Below are 19,379 nucleotides of genomic sequence, written 5' to 3' on the forward strand. Positions count from 1 at the left end.
CAGCGAGCCCCAGCAAAACGAGAACGCGACACAGTGCTTGGAGAAGTGAGTTAAAGTATCAGTGTAGTTCGACGCAGGGAAAAAATGGAAACCTCTTGTAGGGTTTTCATAGAACATTTTCAGCGGATTTTTGAGGACTGCCAGTAGCTCAGTTTTGTAGTGTGAAGCTGCCTGAACGGTGTGGAGCCGCCGCTCGAGTCACAGAATGAGTGGAGTGAGTGGCGGGGGGGGGGGGGGAGCCCTGGAGCTGATCACCGTGCATGTCTGCCTGGTGGCGGCCACCCAAGCTCCTTGGCAGCGAGTCGCCCCTGACTGGTTGGGATAGCTTCAGGGTGGCACGGGATCTGCAGCGGATAGCCCGGGAGGCTGCCACGTGCAGTCAGTGTTTTTGGATTAGTGACATGCTTTCTCTGGAGGTGACTGAAGCGTGCAGCCCAGGTGGCGCTGGCCATTTCCCGCTACAGTAGCACGCAGCTCAGGAATGGCACCGCGGTCCCAGGCAGGCGGCGGTCGGTCAGTCGGTCGGTCAACTGTTCAGTGAGCTAGTTAGCACTGGAGTTTCCTGTTACAAGTAACAGTGTACATTTTTCTCCCATAGGGCTCCTGTGCTCACCTGAGAGGTAGAGACAGAAAGGGAGAAATCTGGGGGCCCCGGAGAAGAGCATGCTGCAGTCCCTTCTCCCTTCCCATCCTGAGATACTGGGCACACGGGGACACACCTGGTGTGCTTTCACATCACCGAGTCTGAACAAACTAGTCTGCCGAGTGGGAGCCCATTGCCTTCGCCACCACCTACCTGCTGGCCGGAGGTGTACAGCTGTTGTTGAAGGGAGAGTTTTCCGATTTGGAAAAGATCATCCATCTCGGTAATGAGATGGTTTGAGAAAATGCCCCTAAATCTGGACATTGCACACTTTTGGAAAAGGAGTGACTTTCCTGTGGGACTAGGAAGATGATCTCAGACAACTTTTAGAAAACACTCCTGGGAGCCACCGAAAATTTTAATGTTCTTAGGACCACAAATACTTCCAGAGAAAAATGAATAAATGGTTTGGCAGACAGTACTGGAAAACTGAAGACTGAGCAGCCTTGAGGAGAGGAGGCATTTCTTCTGCCTTTTTTTGGGAAAGGTTTTTTTCTTTTCTTTTTTTTTTTTGCTGTAGGGCACATGTACTTGGCCAGACAGAGAGAGACAGAGAGACAGAAAGCAACAAATCCCCCCCCAGGGGGGATGGCCACACTGCAATCCCTTCTCCATTCTCCTCTCGGGATCTTGGGCACGCACGCACATGTGCCTGGTGTAAGGTTACGCCACTGGGTCTGGGACTTGAACCGCAGTCGACTAGGTGGGAGTCCAGCGACATAGCCATTACGCTAACTGCTGGTCCCTTCTGCCTAGTCTCCATCTTGTACGTTGCCTTTTCATAGCAGGCCCTTCACAAATACATGTAGACAGGATCAAAGGAACAATTTACGATCATTTTTATTTTCTAGATTTTCAGTAAACTTAAAACAAACTTCAGGGATACTTGCTTTACCTGTTAATATAATGGAAGTTATGGCATTTTTTCTCTTCCAGTGTGGGATTAGCCTAGGATCGGGTGTCACATCTGATGTCATGTCTCTTCAGGCTCCTTTAGTCTAGGGTCTTTCCATAGCTTTTTCTTTTTTTTTTTTGTCTTTATAAAAGTTAACACTTTGGAGACTTTGGTCCTCTTTACATTTTATCTTTTTAATTAATTTATAGTAAAACAGACTTTCCTTTGGCCCTCAGTTCCTTTAATTTTGTTATAGATTCAGGTAACTACTAGCACAAACAGATTATAGAAAAGTTCTGTTCTGTTCTCTGAATTCTCCCATCCACAGTACTCCATTGTAGCTGCACTCCCACCCCTAATATCTTACAACCAGAATATATTTTATTTTAGTTGATTTTTTTGTTTGTTTTGTTTTTGTTACAGGTTTCATGTGCTTGCCAGACAGAGAGAGTGAGAGAGAGCAAGAGAGGGAAGGCACCTCTCAGGGGTTGACCATTCCACACTCCTTTCTCTATTCTCCACTTAGGATTTTGGATACACATGCATATGTGCCCAGTGTGATTTTTTTCAGGCTGCTGGGTCTGGGCTTCGAATAGCAATTGGCCATGTGGGAACCCAGTGCCTTAACCACGCCACCTGCTGGTCCCTATCATCTTTCTTTTTAAGAAGCGGAGTAGAGCTCCGGCAGCAGAGGCCTCAGTGCTGCTTAACTCCTGTCACACACCTTCCTGCAGCAGAATGGAATTCAGGTTGTTTCTATAGATCTAGCTTCTGGGAAACATCTCTGCGTTGATAAAAATGTGAAGGTTATTTGCCAGGTAAACAGGGCACCTGTCATAGCCAACAGGTGTTGGATTAAGGCACCGAATTTGTCGGAGCCACAGGGGAAAGGAGTCAAGACGCATCTGGGCTTACCAATCTTTTGTTTTGGAGAATTTTTTTTTTGCTATAGGGCGCGTGTGCTCGCCAGAGAGACAGAGACAGGGAGATAGAAAGCGAGAAATCACCCCCCAGTGGGGATGGCCATGCTGCAATCCCTTCTCCTCCATTCTCCTCTTGGGATCTTGGGCATGCACACACACATGTCTGTCGTGAGTTTAAGCCACCGGGTCCGGGACTCGAACTGCGGTCGGCTATATGGGAGTTCAGTGACATAGCCATTACGCTAACTGCTGGTCCCTGGGCTTACCAATCTTCAGTAGTGTGGGGAAGGCCAAGAACAGGAGTGGTGGCGTCTATCGTTTAAATCCCCCCTCCTTTTGCTGCTGCTGCTGCTAACGATACCACTGAGGCAGAAGTACCCTCATTTGTGCATTACTGAAGGCGTCCCACAGCAGGACACAGTGCAGGTCCAACTGCTGTGCCAGCAAGAGACAAACCCATTCGGGCCAGACTGCCCTGGAGTCATTGGTCCCGGAGAATGCAAAATTGGTTTCATGCCTGGCCATAATCACAAGGGAGGACAGATTGGTATGTGTCCAGATCTGGCAGGCTGACTTACGAAGCAGTTCAGACAAGTTGGATTGAGGCAGTCTGTGTTAATATTGGAGGTCATTACATTAATGGGGCAGACTTTATTGACTGCCTTCAAGTCTTTTGGAACGATTCAGCCACAGGAGTTATATTGATTGGTGAAAATGGAGGTAAAGCAGAAAAAAACGCTGTTGAAATTTTGAAGTGATGTAATTCAGGTCTGAATGCCAGGCCTGTGGTGTTCTTCATTGCTGGTTAAGCTGCTCCTCTGGGTAGGAGAATAGGGCATGCATGGGCAGTTATTGCTGGAGGAAAAGGCGGAGCAGAAGAGAAGCTCTCTGCCCATCGGAGTGCAGGAGTGTGGCCTGCATGTCTCCTGTGCTGCTGTAACAACCTTCCACAAGGAATTTGAAAAAGGAAAATGCTATGAAAGAAAAAAAAAACCAAAAAGTTTGCTGAAACTGTGGAATGAATCATGATCCTCCTGTGAACCAGCAGCAGTTTGCTTCTGCCATCCACTGGGGGTCAGCCTCTGGGCCGGACGCTGGCCTTCAGTACAGAGGGAAGCCAAAACAAGGTTTAGAATGCCCTAAATTGAGATGTTTTCACCTCGTATACCAGAGTCAGTCGATAAGTCTACCATTTGATTTTAAGAAAGAATAACCTTTTTTTTAATTTCCCATTCTCTGGTCTGTGGATTAAGTTACTTCTCAAGATTTTATATATCCATTTTCAAGAAATGACAGCTTGTGGCAAATATTTTTTTTCATTTCTACTTTTGTGTGGTTTCTATCCATCTTTCCCAAAAGTCTGCTTTTTTTCCAAACTATTTTTTAAAGAATGTATAGTGGGGACCAGCAGTTAGCGTAATGGCTATGTCGCTGGACTCCCATGTAGTCGACCACAGTTCGTGTCCTGGACCTGGTGGCTTGAGACTCACGCCGAGCTTGTGTGCATGCGTACCCAAGATCCCGAGAAGAGAATGGAGGAGAAGGGATTGCGGCGTGGCCATTCCCCCTAGGGGAGTGATTTCTTGCTTTCTATCTCTCTGCCTCTCTGTCTGGTGAGTGCACGCGCCCTGTAGCGAAAATCTCTCAAAAAAAAAATGTGTAATGAATAGATTTAGAAGAGATAGTGTCTGTCTGGAGAAAAGATAGACATACTTACTGCCCAGTACAAAAAAATAGCACTCCTTAAGCTCAGGGTCCTCTCTCATAATACAGCTCTCCACTGAGAATCTTCATGTTGCCCGTGGGAGCAGGGGTTAGGGAATGCCCTCTCTCTGGCTACTGCAGTTGTAAGAAAGTCCTTGGCCTCTGGCACAGGAGTCTGGTGTCTTCTGTCAGTAGCTATGGAACTGTGGTAGGCTTGTTTACTTGCAAGTGCAGTACAATCTCAGACTCTCAGTCCCTGATAAATGCTGTTCAAACCCCTTCTGCTTCACCCTACTCAGCCCTTGTGGCCCCCAGTGTCTGGCAGGCTTCAGCCATCCCTGCACAGGCTCCACCTGTCTCCAGGTCTACGTGGCTGCACCCTTCCCTTCCTGCCCCAGGGCCACCCTCCAGGCCCTGCAGGTGAGAACGTGGTTCTCCCGGGACCAGCAGTTAGCATAATGGCTATGTCGCTGGACTCCCATGTCGTCGACTGCGGTTTGCGTCCTGGACCCAGTGGCTTGCAACTCATGCAGGGCGCGTGTGTGTGCATGCCCAAGATCCCGAAAGGGGAGTGGAGGAGAAGGGATTGTGGCATGGCCATCCCCCCTGGGGGGTGATTTCTCGCTTTCTATCTTGCTCTCTGTCTGTCTGGCGAGCGTATGCGCCCTATAGCAAAAACCTCTCAAAAAAACAAACAAACAAACAAACAAAAAAACCTTACCCTCCTGTGGGTATGCACAGCTGGGAAGTGCCAGTTAACACTCATGGGAACAGCCTCGGCCCAGGCAGGATGGCGTTTTCATGTAGGAAATAGCAATGACCCTGGGAAGAACAGGACCAGGAAGAAGAGCAGGAATTGGGAATTTTGTTTGGTAGTTAACTATTGTTTGTGTTAGATACTGTGGGAAAATCTGGAGATGAATAAAATACAGTCTCTTTCCTCAAGGAACAACAGGGGATTAGGACCCAGTAAAAAATAGAAGTAGCATGGGATGTTTCTTATGTGCCCTTCAGATCCCAGTGGAGAGGGCAATGAGGCAGCCAGATACGGGAGTCTCAAGTCTGGGGGAGTCTCTAGATCTCTGCTGGAAAACAAGCTTCAGGCATTTGTTCAATAAAGTCGGGAGAGAAGTATTTTTCTTTGAGTAAATTTGAGCCTTGGGGCGTGAAAAATGAAGCAGTTGCTGTGAGAAGTTTGAGGGAGGGTTGGTAAGTGAGGAATGAAATGAGATAGAAGGCAGCCGTGGGCCCAAGAGCATAACTTTAATCAAGTCTTCCTTTTTTTTCTAAGATAGATTTTTGCTATAGGGTACATGTGCTCACCAAGAGACAGAGAGACAAAAAGCAAGAAATCACCCCCTCCCCTCAGGGGATGGCCACAACACAATCCCTCCTCCATTCTCCCATTCTCCTTTTAGGATCTTGGGCATGCATGCCCATGTGCCTGGCATGAATTTTATGCCACTGGGTCTGGGACTTGAACAACGGTTGAACACATGGGAGTCCAGCAATGTAATGATTATGCCATCTGCTTCTTATTTTTTATTTATGTATTTTTTAAGAGAGGTATTTCTTTGGACAGGGTCTCACCTCACTCTGTCATGTTTCTCCTGTCCCAGTCCCCCAGCTATCTAGGACCACAGGCATGTGCCAGCTCACCTCACCTATTTAAGTTGGGCTGGGGACCGAACCTGTGGCCACAGCCACCATGAAACAGTGCCCTTCCACTTGTGCTACTGCAGCTTGGCCCATTTTAGCAAGTGTTAATAGCTAAAAAAGAGGAGGGGATATGGATAATGCTATGGTTTCACAAAGTAGTTCCAGCAGAAAGCAAAGGAACAAGAGATTCCAGCATGGTGATTACGGCCCCTCTGGAAGAACCAACCGCAGAGTCCAGGGTAGGGAAGGAAACCAGATGGTGAAAAAAAAAGATATTGGCACAACTGAGATTCAAAGAAGGCAGAGAGCCTTGGGAGAGTCTCGTAAGAAGATGGGAGTTGTTAATGAACATGAAGAGCCTGCGATCCGAGAGAAAACCCAGAATTAGGACACTGAGGTATTTCTGAATGAGTAGGGAGACCACGGGGTGTTGAATTCCGGGCCTGATGAAGCTTGCTGCTGTTGAGATTGCAGAGCAGTGAGGTCAGGAAATTCAATGGGTCATTGGTGCGCATCCAGCAGTGTCTGTCCTGAAGGTGGTGGCTGCAGCAAAGAGGAACGCTGAGCCAGAACAGTGTGGATGACTCCTGCAGATCAGGCTGGCTACCATGTCAGTGGTCTGCCTCCTTTGCTTGTTAAAAGACCTATAACTTTGTTCAGGATTGGGGTGCCCATATGTCCAGGTCCATGATTGGTCTCAGCCTTAAACATAGGGTGCTCTAGTTCTGGGTGATATATTGCAACAAGAAGTCTATTGGTGACAGCTTTCTGAAAAATACTTTGCTTTTTTTTTTTTCCTGGAAAGTACAAATAGTGCTGGCATTTTCTATTTTCCCTGGAGTTCTGTCAGCTTTCTCTCCTCCCTGTCCCCCAAAGTTTTCTTTATTTTTTCCATGAGTGAGAGAGGCAAACAATATCCCCAGCAATCCACCCCCAGCTTCAGGCAGCTCTGGATTATGGGCATGTGCATGCCCAGCATACTCAGAGAAGTCTCTGGGCACAAACATGGAACCATCCTATGTAATTCAGCCTTGCAGAGAATCACTGCTGTGCCACTCTCTGACCCAAGCAGCCATTTCTCTCTCTCTCTTTTTTAAAGAATATTTATTTGTATTTATTAATTTATTTTAATTTGATCAGTCACACACACACACACACAGAGAGAGAGAGAGAGAGAGAAAGAGAGAAGGAGGAATCAAGCCAAGGTCCAGGACTTGAATTGTGGTTGGCCATGTGGGATTATCCAGCACCTTAACCATCACACCACCTGCTGGTCCCAACCTTTCTTGAACATGAGGAAAAGGCCAAGAAAATCACAACAATTCTAGCCCTCCTATCAAATTGTCGTCTGCTTACTTCCAGAAGTCTTGTCAAGGAAAAAAAGGATCTATTTGTTTCAGCCACTGTTAGAAGTCATTGCTACTTGCAGCGGAGAATGATCTCTACTGATTCAAAAAATGTATAATATTAATGATTTTCAGACTGTTTAATTTACTGTTGGACAATATGTTAGTTTGCTAGGACTGTCATCATAAGTACAACAAGCTGAGTGGCTTAAACAACAGAACCTTCTTTCCTCACCGTCCTGGAAGTTAGAAGTCAAGGTATCGGCAGGTTTGCTTCCTTCTGAGGCCTTTCTCCTTGGCTTGTAGACACCGTCTTCTTCCTGCATCCTCACAATTTTCCCTCTGTGTCTGTGTCCAATTTTCCTCTTGTAAGGATAGCAGTCAGATTGTATTAAAGCCTATCTTGATGCTCCATTTTAATTTACTCACCTCTTTAAACACCCTGTCTCCAAATTCATTCTAAGGTACTGGGAGTCATTTGTGGGTGTTATAATTCAGCATGTAAGTGCCAACTGAAACTGACATTTAATATTAATGATTTTATGACTCTTTAATTCATGTTGGAACAACAAACCTTTATGATGAGGTTGTATTTGTCAGTCTTTCCACTAATTTATTCATTTATTCACTCATTACTCATTCACAAGTAATTAAATGTGGCTGCTGGTGTACTGGATGCTGTATGTAAATGCAAGGACGTTATGAGAAGATTGTTTCTTGGGGTCGGCAGGTAGCATGGTGGTTGGTGGCGCTGAGCTCCGACATGGCCAACTGTGGTTTGGGTTCCGGAGCTGGAGGCTTGCTTTCTCACTTTCCCTCTCTCTCACTCTCTCTCTGGTCAAATTTAAATAAATATATAAATGAAGTTAAAATAATTCTTTAAAAAAAGAGAAGGCTGTTTCTCATAAATATTGTACAGACAGCAGAACACGTGGGCTAGAACTTAGAAGGAATTCCAAAGGTTATCTAGAAAGAGAGTTGTAAATTTTTTATTATTATTTTAAATATTCAATCATTGTACATCATTTGGCTTGTAAAGAGCATTTACCCAACATGAAATACACCTCAGACTAGTCCAGGTGAGGATACTATACACCTTTTCATCAACAGGTAATAAATTATTTCTGTGTCCCACAAATTAAACTTTTTTTTGAGAGAGATTTTTGCTACAGGGTGTGTGCGCTTGTCATAGAGACAGAGAGAGACAGAGAGACAAAACAATGAGAAATCACCCCTTGGGGGAGATGACCATGCTGCAATCCCATCTCCATTCTCCTCTTGGGATTTTGGGCACTTAGGTACATGCACGCGCCTTGAGTTTCAAGCCTCTGGGTCTGGGACGCAAGCCGTAGTTGGCTACATGGAAGTCCAGCACCTTAACCACTACGTCACCCGCTGGCTCTGAGAGCTGTAAAGTCTAGATGCGGTAACATCAAAGGCAGCCCTGCAAACTGTCTTGTCCAACATTGTTCTCCCTTTGTATTGGGAAGTCAGGGGCTTCCCTATCCTTGACAGCCCACTTTACATCCTCTTACCAACCCCCCCAAACCATGGTTTCTTTGTCAAAGAATCTTCTTAAAGAGTCTAATAAACCTTGTAAAATCTAGTCAAAGGATCTTAGTATTGGTGGGGAAAAATGACACATCTTTTTCTTTTTATGAGAGGGGGACAAAGAAAAAGAGTGCATGTGTGTAAATGGAAGAGTGAGGGAGGGAAGGAGAGAGAGAGAGGGACATGGTCATACTGTCATACCTTTTCCATCTCTCTCTCTCCTTTCAGAATTTTAGGCAGGCATGCACATAAACCTGGTGTGTTTTCCAAGCTGCCAGGTCCAGGACTCAAACCCTGTAGGTGGCCATGTAGAATACAGCTACCTTAACCATCATGTCACTGGCTGGCCCATCTAGTTAGTCAGGGTCACACTCAGTCTATTCATATTGGTCTGAGATTCTACACGGATCTTCCGTGTATCCCCAGTCTCATACAGTAGTGTCCCTGTGACTGGGCCACAGATACATCTTTGAACACTGAGCTGTTTTCTCACATCATGCTGGGAGTTCTAAATAGATGATTTCATGGGGCTGGCAGGTGGCGTGGTGTAAGGCACTGGACTCTTACATGGCAGAATGCAGTTCGAGTCCTGGACCTGGTGGCTTGCTTTCTCACTTTCTCTCTCTCTCTCTCCTCTGTCCCTCTCTGGTCAAATTAAACTAAACAAATAAAGTTAAATAAAATAATTCTTTAAAAAATATAAGATTTCATTGAGTTTAAGCATTATAAAAGCTCTGGGTAGATATTATTGTTATTCTTAATTTATAGAAGAAACTAAATTTAAAGAATTTATGTGGTTTGCCTGAAGTCATAAAGCCTGCCACCAGAAGAGCCAGATTGAAAAGCCAGACTACCTCCAGAACTGTATTACAATTATTATCTTAAGTGTCATATATTTATTTTAACTTTTTATTATGGCAAATTTGAAACACAAAGCTTGAATATCCATTTACTCAATTATCCAGTTTCGTGATTTATTAACTCATGTCTGTGCTTAATCTGTTGTCTCCTCTGGGCCTACACACACCTTTTTTCCACCTGTAATACTTTAAGGCCAATTCTAGATTTGATCATTTCACTTCAGTATATGTCAAGACCTGTGCTCTTTTCCTTTAGAGAGATTTCTGCTATAGAGCACATGTTCTTGCCAGAGAGACAAAAGGCGAGAAATCACCCCTCAATGGTGATGGCCACGGTGCAATCCCTTCTCCTCTTGGGGCTTTGGGCATGCATGCACACATGACCGGCGAGTTTCAAGCTCTCAGATCCAGAACTCGAACCGGTCAGCCATGTGGGAGTCCAGTGACGTAACCATTATGCCATCTGCTTGTCCCAAGGCCTGCGCTCTTAATCACTGTTATTGTTCCTATTTTACAGATGAGGAAACAGGCTCAGAGAATTTTAAATAAGTTGCACAAAGCCAGAGAGTAATGTGATTCAGAGATAAAACATGTTCAGTTACCATCTGTATCGTGCCTCTGTTCTTGGTTACCATTCTCCTGGTGTAGAGAAAAGCAGGAGTTACCCATGCAGTGTTTCAGGGAATCTACCTTTCATCTGGGGGCAAGTACGTTTGTGTGCCCTGGCTCAAAATAAAGGAGCAAGTGTGAACTTCAACTTCAGATACTTTGAAGCTTCTAATACTTAGGAGCACAGGGTTCAGATCTTTGAGATACTGTTGGCCTGTTTAACCACAACTTGTCTTTATTAGGATAGGAAAACTTATTTTCCTGAATTCTGCATGCGTAGTTTTAGTATAAAACAAACTACATCCTTGTTAGATTTAAAAATCTCAGCTTCAAAATGGATCCTGAACTTCAGTTGTGAAATATTGTTTTTAGGGACTTAAAATGAAGATTTTCTGCTGAGATTTCCCCCTTCACATTCATTTCTAGAAAGGCATAAATCCAGGTCCATCTTCACATGGATCCTGAATTTCAGCTGTAAAATATTGCTTTCAGGGATTTAAAATGAAGATTTTCTGCTGAGACTTCCCCCTCCACACTCATCAGACAAGTGCTTCTTGTCTTCTTTTCTCTATTTCTCTTTCTGTCTCACTGTGTCTTTTAATTTTTTTTTATTTTAAGTTTTTTTAAGGTAAAGTATTCTCTGGGCTCTCAAGCCCCTTCTTTATTGTGCTAATTGTGTCTTTCCCAATTCCGTTTAGGAAAGGCACAAATCCAGGCCCATCTTCACATGGATCCTGAACTTCAGCTGTGAAATACTGCTTTTGTGAGGTGCATTGTGCATCATGCGGTTTTCAATTTTTACTTCTTAAAATTAAAATCTAAAGTTTTAAAATTATTTTTTCTTTTATTTTATATTTTCCTCTTCCTTAATTCTTTTTCTTTTCTTTCTTTCTTTTTTCTTTTCTTTTTCTTTCTTTCTTTTTTTTTTTTATCTTTTTGCATTGGCTTCTTAGCTCCTACACACTAAGTGTCTAGACAGGTCCAAGTGAACAGGATCTAAACATCTGAATACGATTAGGGGCAGGATTTTCCTCTATTTCCACTGATTCTGATGCACAAAGAGTGGAAACAGAATGGAAGAGAGATTGCAGATCACCTCCTCCTGCATGCCTCTGAATGCTCAGATTGAACTTCAAGAATTAGGGAGAAATGCATCATCCATCAGATGACCAGAAATCACTGCAGGGTCACAAGAAATATGGAAAAACAAGAATATCACTCCTCCAAGAAAAAAAATAATAACTCCTCTTTGTCCTCAGACAGTATGATGAGATTCATGGAAATGTCAGATGAAGAATTTAAAATTTTTATGATGACAAAGCTCACAGAGATTGAAGAGAAAGAGACAATGAACTGCTGAAGAGGCAGGGGAAAGGAGGTGATGAGCTTCAGGAGGTGAGGAAATTCTTGCAAGGTCTAAAAGAGGAAATACACACTATAAAAGAAAATCAAATGGACCTGTTAGAGATGAAGGCTATAATACAGGAAGTCAAAACTTCCCTTGAAAGTATTAAAAGCAGACTAGAGCATACCAAAGATTGAATCTCAGATATAGAAAATAGAATCACTGGCCTAGAAAAATCCACCACAAAGACTGAGAAAATTGCCCCCCAAAATGAGAATAATATACAAGAAGTACTAGATACCATCAAACATTCGGTTAATTGGTATCCTAGAGTGGGAAGAGACTCATAAGGGCATTAACAATCTATTCCACGAAATCCTGGAAGAAAACTTCCCAAACCTAGAGAGTTATTGAAAGATTCAGACCCAAGAAATACAAAGGATCCCAATAGAATCAACCCAAGAAGATCTTCTCCAAGACACATTATAGACAGATTGACCAAAACCACAGATAAAGACAAGGTACTAAGACTGGCAAGAAAGAAACATCATTACCTACAAAGGACATCCCATCAGGCTGACAGCAGATCTCTCATCAGAAACAATGCAACTGAGGAAAGAATGGGAAAATATATTCAAAGTGTTAAGGGAAAAGCAATTTCAACCCAAGAATAATGTACCCAGCAAGATTATCCTTCATATGGGAAGAAAAGATAAGAACATTCTCAGGTAAACAAAACCTGAAAGAATTTACCAATGACAGACCAAATCTCCAAGAAGTTCTCAAGGGAGTGCTATACCAGGAAAATTAAATACAGTCACACAGAAATAAGAGTTCAAAAACTAAGAAAATGGCCAACTTAATTGCGGGGACAAGTCTGGACTTGAATATTATATCCCAGAATATTATCAGGAACATTGGACCACAAGAGAAGATAGATTAAGTACATGAGACTGAACTGGTCAAATAATATTTCATGACTTTTGACTAAAACATTGCTGATTTTCTTCTAGGCTTTCTTCTAGATATAGAGACAGAAAGCGAGAAATCACCCCCCAGAGGGGATGGTCACATTGCATTCCCTTCGTCGCCATTCTCCTCTTGGGATCTTGGGCACACACGCACATGGCGTGAGTTTTAAGCCACCGGGTCCAGGACGCGAACCGCGGTCGACTACGTGGGAGTCCAGCGACATAGCCATTACGCTAACTGCTGGTTTCCTGGTTTTAAGGATTTTTTACTCTTTTTTTTTTTTTTTTTTTTTTTTTCCCTGTGGGGCGCGTGCTCTCTCAATACGGACAGAGAGAGACATAGAGACAGAAAGCGAGAAATCACCCCCCAGGGGGGATGGTCACGCCGCAATCCCTTCTCCTCCATTCTCCTCTTGGGATCTTGGGCATGCACGCACACACGCCCGGTGTGAGTTTTAAGCCACCGGGTCCGGGACATGAACCGTGGTCGACCACGTGGGAGTCCAGCGACATAGCCATTATGCTAACTGCTGGTTCCCAAGGATTTTTGTTCTGTCTTGAGCTGCCTATAGGTTCATGCACCTACTATTTGAACAGAATCCCAACCTATTTCCTGGCTTTAAGTTTTAAGCATAGTTCCTTAGCATTTCTTTGGTTTATTAAAACTAAAACTGCTTTTCTTTAAATTAAAAAAATAGTAAAAAATACATAATTAATGAATGTAGTAAGCTATATAGCACCAGCTAGGTGCTACCTTATAGTATATTCATTTTACTCAGAGTTTCATGCCTAAAGTCAGACATCTATTCATAGATATGTATATATCAGCTGAGCTTGCTATTGAAAGTAGTGAGATTATTTAAGAAATTTTGTGAATCAACAAAATGTGGGGGAAAAATGAAGGGAAAAATGACATAGTGTGGGAGGACTGTATGCTGTGACAATGTCAGTGAACGAATGTAAATTAATTAAAAACAAAATAATTTAAAAATTAAAAAAATAATAAATAAAACAAATAGTTCTTTTTAATAAAAAGAAAACATAAATGAACAAAAGTTCAGCTTCATTTCATGTTAAAATGATGCCTGATAAAATCAAGGACTTCCTGAGATAGGAGGTACCTGGGGCCACAGAAGCACAACCCAGACACCTGCCTTGTTAGAAGCTCCCTCCCACCTGGAGAGCCCCATACAGTGCTCTGCGCGGAGCCCATTCTCAGCAATTATGTATTTTTTTAATGCACCACAAGGAACTCTGGTAATTATGTCGTATCATTCTACCCAAAAGTGCATAGTGTTTAAATATTGTGTATAGCTTTAATTTTTAAAGAACTGGGCTAGTAACTAAAAACAACAAAGCTGCTCTTTGCTTCTGGCTGCTGGCTGTGCCCTCTCCCTGTGTCCCCATTGTCGCCATGCCTCGGAAAATCGAGGAAGTCAAAGACAAGCTAACAGCCAGGTGAAAGGACGCCATGTCTGTCAAGATCAAGAACAATAAGGATAATGTGAAGTTTAAAGCTCACTGCAGCAGATACCTTTACATTTGGGTCATCACAAAGAGAAGACGGAGAAGCTGAAGTGGTCCCTGCCCCCCAGGTTTGACAGCGAAGGAGCTAAAATGAACCAGGCACTGTTTGAACTACATTTCTTTTAAATAAACCCCCCAAAACTCAATATGGTGTACTCAGTGCAAGCTTTTTGGAGGGATGAGAATAAATATTTAACAGAGAGATAGTGTCCTTGACTGTGAGTAGCTGTCTTCTAAATGGAGAAACTTATTCGTGTGATTTTATGTGTTTATTTAAGTCCGACATTATAAAGGATATATGTAGAATGGTATGAAATGCATTATAAAAGGCAGCAGCCCCTGTCTTACCACACTCTATACTTCACGTTCTCTTTTTATGTGGTCATATAAATGACAAAAGCTGAATACAGTCTCCTAGAATTCAAGAGTAAGTACAGTTCGAGAGACAATGCTGATTCTAGTTTACTGGTGAAGACACCATACCTGACAAATAATGATGGATTCATAGAACTAAGACAGCAACTGATTTAGAATCAACTGTTGCTGATATGGTTTGGACTTTTTGCTTTTGTTTTTTAGAGAGATTTTTGCTATAGGGCATGTGCACCCGCCAGAGACATGGAGACAGAGAGACATAAGGTGAGAAATGACCTCCTCAGGGAGGATGGCCATGTCACAATCCCTTCTCCTCCATTCTCCTCTCGGGATCTTGGGCACGCACACACACGTGCTCGGCGTGAGTTTTAAGCCACCAGGTCTAAGACTTGAACCACGGTCAACTAGGTGGGAGTCCAGCGACATAACCGTTATGCCTTCTGCTGGTCCTTGGCTCGGAATTTGTTTTTGAAGAATTATTTAATTTTATTTATCATCATTATTATTTTTAAAATTTGCTACAGTGCATGTGTGGTCACCAGAGAGAGACAAGAAAGTGAGAAAGCAAGACACCAGGTCCAAGACTTGAACTGCTGTCAGTCATGTGAGTGTCCAGTGCTCCAACCACTAAGCCACCTGCAGGCCCCTGGTTTGGACTGTTTAATCATAAGTTTTCAAATTCAGTCTCTTCTGGTTCTAGGACACTTGTCCAAGTATGAGAACTATTTTTTAAATATTTTGGTCCAGGATTTTATCCCATCTAAACTGAACTCTATCCTAAATTTTTTTCTTGTCGTCCAGCTATGGACACCTGGTTCACAGGAACCTGTTATTGTTTCATTGTTCTGTACAAGGCACTGCATTCTTGCATGTAATTGAAGATTAGATTATTATTTATGCCCTGGTCAGGTACATGTGCTTGTCACTGACCCAGTTATACATAGCAAAGTTCTGTTTGATCACAGGAGAAAAAAAGACCATGTCTTTTCTCTTCTGCTTCTGAAGATAAGTTATATTATGAAATATTTTACTTGCTTTGATAAGACACACACTAGAAGACAATGATCTGATTGTCTAGTACATTCAGAGTAATCCAATTTAATTTTTTTCCTCCTAAGTTTGACTGACTAGTTGCATTTTTCTTTTTGAGTGTTTATTCTTTTTTAAAAATTATTTAATTTTTAATTTATTATTATTTTTAAATTTGCTGAGGGGCAACAAGCTCACAGGAGAGAGAGAGAGAGAGAGGAGGGGAAACAAGCTCACAGGAGAGAGAGAGAGAAAGCCACAAGGTCCAGGACTCAAACCATGGTTGGCCAAGTGGGAGTCCAGTGCCTTAATCCCAACATCACCTGCTGGCCCCAGGTATTTATTCTTAATCTGAGCTAGTTTGTTTAGATTTCCATTATATTACTTACAGATCTTGCTGGTTTTATGCACTTGTAGAGAATATTTAGGTTACTATCTAGAAGATACTTCTGCATATCTGTCTCATTGGTTTAGTCTTGGACCAATGATCTAGGCAGGCAAAAATGAATTTCTTTGTCCTAGCCTTCCTTGATTTTATTACTTTGTTTTTAGGATTTGGCAGCAAAATTGATTCAGCAGTTCCAGACCCTTCATCTTACACATGAAATGTCCAGAGAAAGTGAGGGAGTCAATTATTTTTTAATTTTTAAAAAATTTGCCACAGGGCACATGTACTCACTGGAGAGAGAGACAGAGAGAGAAAGTGAGAAAGCACCCCCCCTTCCACTCCTCTGTCCCTCCTCTTGGAATGTTGGATGTTGGGCATGTACACACACACACACACACACACACACACACACACACACATGCCTGGTATGTTTCTCAAGCTGCCAGGTCTGGGACTCAAACTGTGACCATGAGGCATCCAGTACCTGAACTGCCATGTCAAGAGCTAGTTCAAGAGGATTTATTTTTAACACATTCTCAGATGAGGGAGAAATTTCCTATAAGACAGAATGCTCTTCACACCTCTCCCTAGCTTTTACTGGACAGTATATTCCATGCCAAGTCCTAAGTTGACCACTGCCCTGGGATACGGTCTTATTCTTGGTCAATCAGGCTAATTTCTGGAGCCAGAGTTGAGATCAATTTTGGTTGCCTGGGGAAAAGGTGTTACAGAATCAGACTCTATGGAGAAGTATGAAGAGGAAATAGACTCTGGGTTTGGAACCAACACTGGCCATCTCAATGGAGATGGAAGGAAGTACGAAGGTTTAAGACATCAGGGAGTAAATGTGTCAGTGATGCATTGTTGAGAATGAGGGAAATAGTCTGGCCTTGGCATTTCGATTTAGTGAGGACAGTGCAGTTTAGATGAGCTGAATTTGAGATATAATTGGGATAGGCAAATGGTAGTTAGATGCACTCAAGAATAACATTTAGCCTAAAGATACACATCGAAGACTCATCAATATGTAGTAAGTGGGGACATATAATGTCTCTCCAGGGAAAAAGAAGAAGCAAAACATTTAAGGGACACAAAAATGGAAAATTATCTGTTGATGATAACATATATGATAATATATTTAACTGGACTAATATGCAGTGCATTCATGCTGGGAAAACTCATTTTATAAGCTTTAATGATATACAGTGATTGAATGTATAAAATAAAGAAACACAAGAAATAAAAAGAATTATCAACATGTAGAGAGAACTGAAGCTATTGGGTGGATAACACAGGGAGTGAACAAAATAGGAGAATTCTAGAACCACTGAAGAAGATAAGAGCAGATGAAAAAGTACTATAGTAAAGCTAACAGGAAAAATATGGAATGTTTGTTATCCAAGAAGCTTAGGGATGAGTGCATTTCAAGAAAGCAATGCCAGATGCTGCAGAGGAACCAAGAAAGGTATAGATTTAGAAGTATCCACTGAATTTAGTGGCAAGAAGGCCCTCTGTGACCTTGGCAATAACACTTTTTTTTTTTTTTGTAGAGATTTTCACTGTAGGGCGCGTGCGCTCGCCAGACAGACAGAGAGAGACATAGAGACAGAAAGCGAGAAATCACCCCCCAGGGGGGATGGTCACGCCGCAATCCCTTCTCCTCCATTCTCCTCTTTAACTGGACTAATATGCAGTGCATTCATGCTGGGAAAACTCATTTTATAAGCTTTAATGATATACAGTGATTGAATGTATAAAATAAAGAAACACAAGAAATAAAAAGAATTATCAACATGTAGAGAGAACTGAAGCTATTGGGTGGATAACACAGGGAGTGAACAAAATAGGAGAATTCTAGAACCACTGAAGAAGATAAGAGCAGATGAAAAAGTACTATAGTAAAGCTAACAGGAAAAATATGGAATGTTTGTTATCCAAGAAGCTTAGGGATGAGTGCATTTCAAGAAAGCAATGCCAGATGCTGCAGAGGAACCAAGAAAGGTATAGATTTAGAAGTATCCACTGAATTTAGTGGCAAGAAGGCCCTCTGTGACCTTGGCAATAACACTTTTTTTTTTTTTTTGAGAGATTTTCACTGTAGGGCGCGTGCGCTCGCCAGACAGACAGAGAGAGACATAGAGACAGAAAGCGAGAAATCACCCCCCAGGGGGGATGGTCACGCCGCAATCCCTTCTCCTCCATTCTCCTCTCGGGATCTTGGGCACGCACACACACGCACCCGGCGTGAGTTTTAAGCCACCGGGTCCGGGACACGAACCACGGTCGACTACGTGGGAGTCCAGCGACATAGCCATTATGCTAACTGCTGGTTCCCGGCAATAACACTTTTGATGAATTGCTGAGAATAGAAGCCTGATTCCACTGGAGTGAGACATGAATGGAAAAAGGACTTAGAAAAGATGTGTGCAGCCAGCTCTTTAAAAAGGCAAAGGTGGGCCGGCGGGTGGTGGTGTGCTTGGAGGCGCTGGACTCCCACACGGCTGACCTGGTGGCTGGCTTGCTTTCTCACTGTCTGGTCAAACTGGAAAATAATAATAATAATATCAAATAAAGCTAAATAAAATAATTCTTTAAAAAAAGGTAAAGGGGACATTCCATCTCCAGACCCCTGGCCTAAGGGATACTGAGGCAGTGTCCCAGGGCCCTGCTCCAGCTTTGGCCTCCCCAACCCCAAAGACCCTCCTTCTCTGTCAGCAAGGGCTGTCCCCAGCTCTTCAGCAGACCCCACTTCCATCTCCAGACCCTTGGCCTAAGGGATACTGAGGCAGAGCCCCCTGGCTCAGCTCCAGCTTCAGCTGCCCCAACCCCAGAGACCCTCTTTCTCTGTCAGCAAGGTAGGCCCTTTTTTCCTTCTCTTCTTTCTTTTGTCAATTTCCCACTTCTCCTTACCCCACAGGACTGCTCCCAACTTTTCCAGCAGAGCCCATTTCCATCTCCAGACATCTGGCGAAGGTGTGTGCTGTGGTAGTGTGTGCACATGACTTTTTCTTTATTTTCTTTCATACTCTTTTCTCTTCTGTCTTATATTGTAATCTCCTGCTAATCTTCCATGCACCATAAGGGGCTAGACAGGTCTAGAATGACAGTTTTCAAATACCCTGGTATTGTGAGGTTCCCTGGGATCCTCCCTTTTACTTAACCACTTGTGATAAAGGAAAGATTCCTCTTCAGACTCCTGAAGAGAACACTCCTCCTGTGGAGACCACATTGCAAAACACAGCAGAAGAGAGACTTGGTCACACATCAGTGCACAGTAAAAGGGAAGGACACTTCTTCCCAGTCAAAGAAACATTCTCCAAAAAGGCATCCAAAAGTGAATACCTCTCCCTATGGGTAAAGGTAGAAGAGCCTCAGGTGTGAATAAACCAGGAAATATGTCTCCATCAAAAGAACACAATAACTCCCCTCCATCTCTTGAAAAAAGAAAAAAAAAAACAGATGTTACCAAAATGACAGAGAAAAATTTAGAACATGCATGGTGAACAAATTCTATGAGTTGGGACAGAAAAGAGACACTGAGCTACAGGAGATTA

General features: G+C 43.0%; 1 pseudogene; it reads left to right on the forward strand.

Moving 5' to 3' along the window:
- Positions 1-2,661: 2,661 nt before the first annotated feature.
- On the forward strand, positions 2,662-3,880 carry LOC102484942 (succinate--CoA ligase [ADP/GDP-forming] subunit alpha, mitochondrial pseudogene; annotated as a pseudogene).
- Positions 3,881-19,379: the final 15,499 nt, after the last annotated feature.

This window comes from Tupaia chinensis, unplaced genomic scaffold (assembly GCF_000334495.1).
Source record: "Tupaia chinensis unplaced genomic scaffold, TupChi_1.0 Scaffold000041_1, whole genome shotgun sequence".
In the NCBI taxonomy this organism is placed as follows: domain Eukaryota; kingdom Metazoa; phylum Chordata; class Mammalia; order Scandentia; family Tupaiidae; genus Tupaia; species Tupaia belangeri.